Source organism: Sinohyriopsis cumingii, chromosome 9 (assembly GCF_028554795.1).
Source record: "Sinohyriopsis cumingii isolate HCF-2022 chromosome 9, ASM2855479v2, whole genome shotgun sequence".
Lineage (NCBI taxonomy): Eukaryota > Metazoa > Mollusca > Bivalvia > Unionida > Unionidae > Sinohyriopsis > Sinohyriopsis cumingii.
In genome coordinates, this window is record NC_142969.1 from 55053262 (window position 1) to 55062111 (window position 8850).

Genomic DNA, 8850 nt, shown 5'->3' on the forward strand with positions numbered 1-8850 from the left:
AGCTATTTTACTAACTGTACACAATAATATAACAGGTTTTATCAACAATCAGAGATGCTTACAATTGTATAGTTTTTATCAAATTAAAATTATGCTTCCTTGCTAAACAGCATATCCCTTCCTCATTTATAATTTATATTTTTTTAATAATCCTTGCAGGGAAATGATTTTATATGAAAATATTGTACTCTCTTCAATTACACGAAGTATTAAAATACATATGCATAATGACTGGCCAATACACACTTGAGATATTCACCTTCCCCCAATTTACAATTTCTGTTTTAAAATGCAATGCAGAGAAGTCAGATTACATGAATATAATATATTCTATGCATATGTTTAACATTAAAATATTCTGTTTAATATAAGGGCTGGCCAATACATTCTTAAAATACCATTTACATGCGTACCAATTTTAAATATACAAGGACAAGGACAGATTATACAAAATGCATAAAAGCACGTATATATGATAAGTGGTATTATATCGGAAGTATGTAGCTTTCAGATGTATCATCTAAAGGGTGGAAAATACACAGAAAGGGAGGTAAATCTATCCAAAGGGAGGAAAATACATCCAAAGTAAGGTAAATCCATCCAAAACCATTTATAAATGTGAAGAGAAGTGTTCTTATTAAGGCATGTGAAGAATGGGATGTCTTTTTAATGGCATGTGAAGAGATAATTGTACTTATTTAGGGATGTAAACATATGAGTATCTTTAATGAGGCATGTGAGAGGTGAGTGTCCTTAATAAGGCATGTGAAGAGATAATTGTACTTATTTAGGGTATCTTTAATAAGGCATGTGAGAGATGAGTGTCCTTAATAAGGCATGTGAAGAATGGGATGTCTTTTTAATGGCATGTGAAGAGATAATTGTACTTATTTAGGGATGTAAAGAGATGAGTATCTTTAATAAGGCATGTGAGAGATGAGTGTCCTTAATAAAGCATGTGAAGAGATAATCTTTATTTAGGGTATCTTTAATAAGGCATGTGAGAGATGAGTGTCCTTAATAAGGCATGTGAACAGATAATTGTACTTATTTAAGGATGTAAAGAGATGAGTATCTTTAATAAGGCATGTGAAAAGATGAGTATCCTTAATAAGGCATGTGAAGAATGGGATGTCTTTTTAATGGCATGTGAAGAGATAATTGTACTTATTTAGGGATGTAAAGAGATGAGTATCTTTAATAAGGCATGTGAGAGATGAGTGTCCTTAATAAGGCATGTGAAGAGATAATTGTACTTATTTAGGGATGTAAAGAGATGAGTATCTTTAATAAGGCATGTGAGAGATGAGTGTCCTTAATAAGGCATGTGAGAGATGAGTGTCCTTAATAAGGCATGTGAGAGATGAGTGTCCTTAATAAGGCATGTGAGAGATGAGTGTCCTTAATAAGGCATGTGAGAGATGAATGTCCTTAATAAGGCATGTGAGAGATGAGTATCTTTAATAAGGCATGTGAGAGATGAGTGTCCTTAATAAGGCATGTGAGAGATGAGTGTCCTTAATAAGGCATGTGAAAAGATGAGTGTCCTTAATAAGGCATATGAGAGATGAGTGTCCTTAATAAGGCATGTGAAAAGAAGAGTGTCCTTAATAAGGCATGTGAGAGATGAGTGTCCTTAAAAAGGCATGTGAAAAGATGAGTGTCCTTAATAAGGCATGTGAGAGATGAGTGTCCTTAATAAGGCATGTGAGAGATGAGTGTCCTTAATAAGGCATGTGAAGAGATAATTGTACTTATTTAGGGATATAAAGAGATGAGTATCTTTAATAAGGCATGTGAGAGATGAATGTCCTTAATAAGGCATGTGAGAGATGAATGTCCTTAATAAGGCATGTGAAGAGATGAGTGTCTTGAATAAGACATGCAAAGTGATTATCTTGATTAAGACAGTTATTATGTTGAGTATAGTATTTAACTTTCTCATAACATGTTGAGTATTTTTTGTTTGTTACACTATGTATTAGCTTTTTTCTTAATTTATTTTTTATTTTCAGGTGCATGATCAGCTAATTTTCATTTTAAATATTTAGTAAAATCATATATTATTTACCTTGTGTTCATAATAAAGTTAATTTATAGAATGAGACTGTTACTATGAGGACCTCAAGGAAAAATGGTGTGAACTGATAGAGTTACACTAGTGAAATAAAATCATCATCATCAGCAGCAGCATTGCAATCATCATTGACATCATTTGTGACATCATCACAGTTGCCTCTTCATTACCTTCTTCACCATTGCCATCATCATCATTGTCTTCATCATTGCCTTTAAACCACTAGTCTAGGCACGTTGCTGGATGCCTATCATTGCAGGCTGTTGGCTACCTGTCAGTACAGGGTGGTGGTTGCCTGTCAGTATGGGGTGTTGGCTACCTGTCAGTGCAGGGTGGTGGTTGCCTGTCAGTATGGGGTGTTGGCTACCTGTCAGTGCACGATGTTGGTTGCCTGTCAGTGCATTTTAAGTGTGATCATGTCTCCTCTAAGGGCACCTACTTTATGAGATTTGACATTTTAATCCACTCAGTGAGCGGTCAAAAATATTATTTGAGTGTATGATATGCAATTTATTAAACCTGAGGGCAACCTAATGAAGGCAGGATGCACCATAGGGAGGGTAGGACACTTTCTAGGGAGGGATTGGGAAAAACACTTATTATTTATTATTATTACTATGTTTTTCCTTAATGCTAATTTCAGTACAACAAACCATGGAAACTATTAAAATGACCGCATTCAGATGATGGAAACTATTCAAATAAATGCACTAAAATCATGGAAACTATTCAAATAACTGCACTAAAATCATAATATTTTCCGTCCCTGCCTTTTCTTTACTGCACTTAACCTTTTCATATTGAAAAAATCCTTGCTATTTTCAAATAAAGCAGAAATTCCATCTTAAATGATCATTTGTAGGAGATCAGTTTTATTATTATTTTTAATAATGATTGACATGAATCTTTATCTATTGTGACAACATTGCTGCTGCCAACCTGGTTGATATTTTTTTGTGGTTAAAGTCATTTTGTCAGTAAACTGGTTCATAAAACATGATGGTATAGCCTTGACCCAGTCTGATGTGCAAGTCAAATAAAACATGACAGGTAATGTCATGCAGCCCCATTTGTCTTGGTACAACAAGTCCTACTGAACATGGGAGAACAAGTTACATGTATACTCTGTAGACGAGAAGTGATGATAATAATGATGATGGTGTTGATGATGATAATGGTGGTGAAACTGATGAGAATGGTGGTGGTGGTGAAGAAGATGATGGTTAAACATGATGATGATGATGATGATGAGGATGAGGATGATGGTTAAGCTGATGAGGATGATGGTGCTGGTGAAGAAGAAAATGATGGTTACACATGATGATGATGATGATGATGGTTACACATGATGATGATGATGATGATGATGATTACAATGATAAAATTTATTCAGCTTTATATAAGAGTGTTTGATAAATATAACATTATGTCTAAACTGTAAGATCATTATTATGCTAATTATCACCATTTTCATAATCAGCACAGGGACCATCACTATCATAGTAATCACCATTATTATCATTATTATCAGCTTCATCAAAATTAGTTTGCTGCAAAACTAATACATAGAAATGCTCATTTCTGTTGATGATGAAGTCATGCTTGAAACGACAGTTTGGAATTTTATGGAGAATAAATTCTTTTGTTTGTAGTAGGAGAAATGTCAGGTAGTAAAGTGACCCCTTATTATAAAGTTCTCAGTATACTGGTGCCCTCTTATAACATGGGCATGGTCTTAGAATCCCAATAAAATGGTTGACTTTCCCTTTATAACTGTAACTTATTAATTGCATCTAATGTAAGAACAATTTAAAAGTGGTATTGTATATTTGTTTAGATACTTTATAATCAACATTATCTATAAGGCCTGATAGGTGTGTTTTCTGTTTCATGTGTAAACAAACAATTTTGTAAGACTAATTTTTTCCCCTATAGATTACCTAAAGTGATATTTTTTAGATCTACTCGTCATACACTGCTCCGGTGGCCTAGTGATTCAAGCATCGGATACGGGAAGTCATGGGTTTGATCCCTGGCTGAGACATACCAAAGACTTATAAAAATGGTACTAACTGCTGCCTTGCTTTGTGCTCAGCATTAAGAGGTTAGTGTTAGGACTGGTCGGCCTGGTGTCAGGATAATGTGACTGGATGGGACATCATGCTACATGTTTGCAGCATGATGCCCCAGTGCGAGACATCACTATAATCTGCCACGCTGCAGACATCGTAGCAATATGACTGAAACATTGTTAAAGCTACGTCAAAAAGTGAAAATCACACACACACACACACACACACACACACGCACCCCCCCCCACATTCTTGTATTTGGTGGATATAGAGGACTTGTGTATGGAACCGCGTACCGAGGACATTTGTTCTGGCGATGTTAGAGCAAAATCAAATACTGTTTGAGGCAGTACATTAATAGGAAATGGTGATGTATCAAGGAGGGAACTGTATTATCAATTCTAAGGAATATAAAATTTAGCAATGCAAGCGAGGACGCACACATTTACACAAATTTTCTGTATAATCCATACAAACTAAGGACGCACACTATTTGAAAAAATCACGGAGACCGTGGACATTCGTACATTATGACCAACAAGGACATATTTGCACATCTAATCAGTCTTAACAATCAGTACGACCGCTCAGGTGGCCTGTTGGTTTGAGCGTCCGCCTCGGATGCGGGAGGTTGCGGGTTAGAACCCAGGCAGTGCCATAACAAAGACATGACAATGGTACTAACAGCTGCCTCGCTGGGCGCTCAGCATTAGGAGGTTAGTGTTATGACTTAGTCAGCCTGGTGTAAAAATATTGTGACTGCCTGTGACATCATGCTACATGTATGTGGCATAATGCCCCAATGATAGACATCACTATAAACTGCCAAACTGCAGACACCGTAGCGATATGACTGAAAGATTGTTAAAGCTACGTTAAAATCAAATCTAAATCACATATTATTAAGTAACTGTAACCTCTATAAGGGTTTTGACTACAACTGGTCGTTAGGGCAATTACATTATTTTTTGAATATATATCTTGTTGTTATTGATGGACTGATGAATTTATTGATTGACTGATTGTCCAGCAATTAGACTTTGGTACGACATAACACGCTTCGGACTAATCCATAGCTTTGGAGATCATATCGTAATAAATTTGGAGTATGTGCATTTGGTTATAGCTCCCCGTTTTAAGGAATCCTTAAATTTGTGTGATTACTTGTTTGATTATTGGAACTCGATGCAATAGAAACATTCCTTAGCCTAAATTATTAGCCATTGAGTAGGAGCAAATGTCAAGGAGTGAAGTGTTAGTGAGTTTCCATGATGCCATGGTCGACTTTTAATGAATTCAGGTCAAAACCGCATGGGTGTCCCTGTCGTAATATAGTCCCTATTAAAACCTAATGGTGTACATTGGTTGTGTGACTGCAGTGGCAGTATTTACAGCAGGAGACCGGTAAATTACACAAAAGAATAAACAAGAAGGGACTTGGCAGATACCGTTTATGTCGCCATGGTGGCAAATGTGATGCAGTTGTACTGGTGAAATGTGCCTTGAAACCATCAATTGACTGGCCTAAGGTGGCACAGGAAAAATAGTTCCCTGTGTTAGAGGATAGTTGTATAGTTTCTACGGCGAGAACTGCTGACGGTACGGAAAGTTGATGAAGAGAAACCATGCAGATGTGTGGTTGATAGATATTTGACAAATTTTGATATCTGTGGTCTTGCATTGATTAGCAAAAAATTTATGTATAGAATGGATACGTCGGGCTTTCTAATTTATAACCGAAGTTGTAGAGAAGTCTTTGGAAATTTGGGGTAAACAAATGACTTCTAGTGGAATCATGCCAGGGATTGATACTGCTCGGTCAAGCAAATACCCCTGGATTATAGCAATACTATTTGGCTGGATTAGATCATTTATGGCAGGAAACTCACCTTATTGGCAATGACTATTCGCTTTTTGACAAAATATAGCAATATCTTTGTTGCATAATATGCGTATGAATCTTCTCTCTTTCTTTCTCTCTCTCTCTCTCTCTCTCTCTCTCTCGGGCATGTGCAGATGTAAAGTTGAAAATAAGAACAAATGTTTGTGTTAGCCATATTATGTATTTCACGGAGACTTTTAAATTTTCAAGTAACTTTGGTTGAATAAATCCATGATGCATACAACATTATTTCTGTTGTAATCTGTATAGTGTTTTATCTCAACCTCAAGACAAAGAATAATGATAGACTAAAACATCGACAACAACAACAACAACTTATCTATGTTAACTGAATCAAAACCTCTTAAAATGCTTTAAAGTTCAGTAATTGCAGAGGCGAAGAACAGAGTTCTATGAGAGTAGATGTACATGTATGTATAAATTTAGTGGATGGGGATACTTGTCTAATACCTTTTTACAAACAGTTTATTCTGTTTTATTGTTTTGGAGCCATGAATGAACAAGAATATACTTTAATGGTACAACACTCTCTTGGTTCACCTTCAGAATCATTTAGTTTATACATTTGCTAATTCAGCATAAAGGTGTTTTGTATCGCTGATTGGAAGTTTTAAACAGTTTTTTCCCCGCGTTGCCTTCTGTATTAAACATACTGAAAAAAGACTTAATGAGTAAGAATATTACAGTCTAATGCAGCTCTAAGTAAATGTTCTGTTAAGTTATAAATACAAGTTGGTCCAGTAGAACATCCTGAGCGTTTTGGCAATTGTTAAAAACCTCTTTAAATTTTGGAAAGCAATATAGATTGATGTCTTGTATTTATATGTTGTGTGTTGTTTTAATAAGGCTTCATTTACAACAGAAATAGTGATACAGTAATTCATGATATGTTCAGCAAAGTCATCCAGTCACCAACGGAAGCAAGTAAATACATTTAAAAGAACATTTAATGCATTCAACAGTGTATGATTGCTTGCATGTTTAGTCGAAGGTCTTAAGAGCATGATAATGAAAAACATATTCCTGTAATTAAATGTTTCATTTTGAGACTGATCATTTTGATGATAAATGTTTGACCTCTGTATAATATATTTATCTTTCTATATATTTACTGAAGTTCTGTGCATGTAACTTCCAAATTCGGTTAGTGATAATTCGATCTCACCATGACGGGATTTCTTACTTGAATCACATCTGTTCTATCCTGTTTGAATACTAAATAGGCAAATTATGAAATAAGGGAGGATATAGCTCATTTAATAATCACAAAATAAATTTTGTATATCAAGGATGCCTTTTCAATATCTTAACGTGTGTAAAATCTCACTGCGTACAGGACATTTTTAACTTTACAGATGGGTCTGATAATTAGCAATTTCATTCCAACTCTACAATGAATTCATGCGTATTTTAGCAATTTCATTCCAACTCTACAGTGAATTCATGCGTATTTCCAATAGCATTTTGATGTACTTCTTTCGTACATGTCGTAGATTGGACGTGTATGGTAGGAATGTATCTTGAGTTTCCCAACACTATTGTCTCATGTGTATGAAATATTAATAAAAATACCAAGGACTGTTATATGCACCAGCTTATCTTCTTATAGTTTAGTTTAGTAGTTGGTATCTGATGCTTGGATCTAAATGGAGATAATACGTTTTTGCAACATGTAATTTGATAGTGGAGATCTCTCTACAAGTTTTCCACCGGTCAACCGAGGACATGGTTTCAGGCGTGTGTATCACCAACTTAGGAGGAAAGATACACTCCAAAATCGTGAACAAGTACCAAGCATGTGAATGGGGACCTTCCTACAAATCATGATTTTACGTTATTCTAGGCTAAAATAGTTGGGAGAAGCAAGATTTTACCATTTTTCCAACTGAGGATGTCCTCGGTAGGAGGTGTGTCCTCGGTACATTGGTGTGTAATCTCATTAATGTCCTCGGTTTACACCAACTGCAAATGCACACACACACACACACACACAATCACACACACACACACACACTACTCATCATAGATGAGGAGGCCTTCTGGGATGTCTGTCAGCACAATTTTATTATCATTACTGCTCCTAAACTACTTGGAGGATTGCTGTGAAATTTTCCTTGCATATTTATCCCACAGCCAATAAGGTTGTAAAGAAAATTGGTGTTGCACAAACATCATGAAAATATTGTTTTCACAACAACTCCTGACAAAATGGTCATACGAACATGGGATTTTCACGAAATGCTTATTATGATGCTTATTCAGTCCTAAATGAAATAGTTCCAATCTTTAGTTAAATATGGCTGCCACAGTGGCCATCTTGAAAATCTACTTATCACTACTCCTCTTGAATGGATGGTCATATTGTTACATATATCTGATTTAATTCATATTTATTTTAATATAATTGTTTGTCAGTTTTTAATTTTTCCAGGAAAATAAATTATTTGTTAAATTTTATAAAGCTTGTTGTTTTCACTCTTTCTGTGTTACTGTTTATTCGAGCCTAAACACATAATAATATCAACATGGGTTTTTCACTTATAGTCTTTTTATATTGTCTAGTTCATTCTAACTGTAAATGGTACTGAACTTATGTCTGGTATGGCCACCACAGCATGCATGTTGAAAATTGTGTTATCACTGCTCCTTCAAAAAGAAAAGTCATATTTGAACACTGTGTTTTCTCCAGAAGACTTCTTTTGATGTCTAGTTGGTCCTATATGAAAATGATGCTGCTTGCACATCCCATATAGCCATCACAGTGGCAGTCTTTACAATTGTATTGCTATTACTTCTGA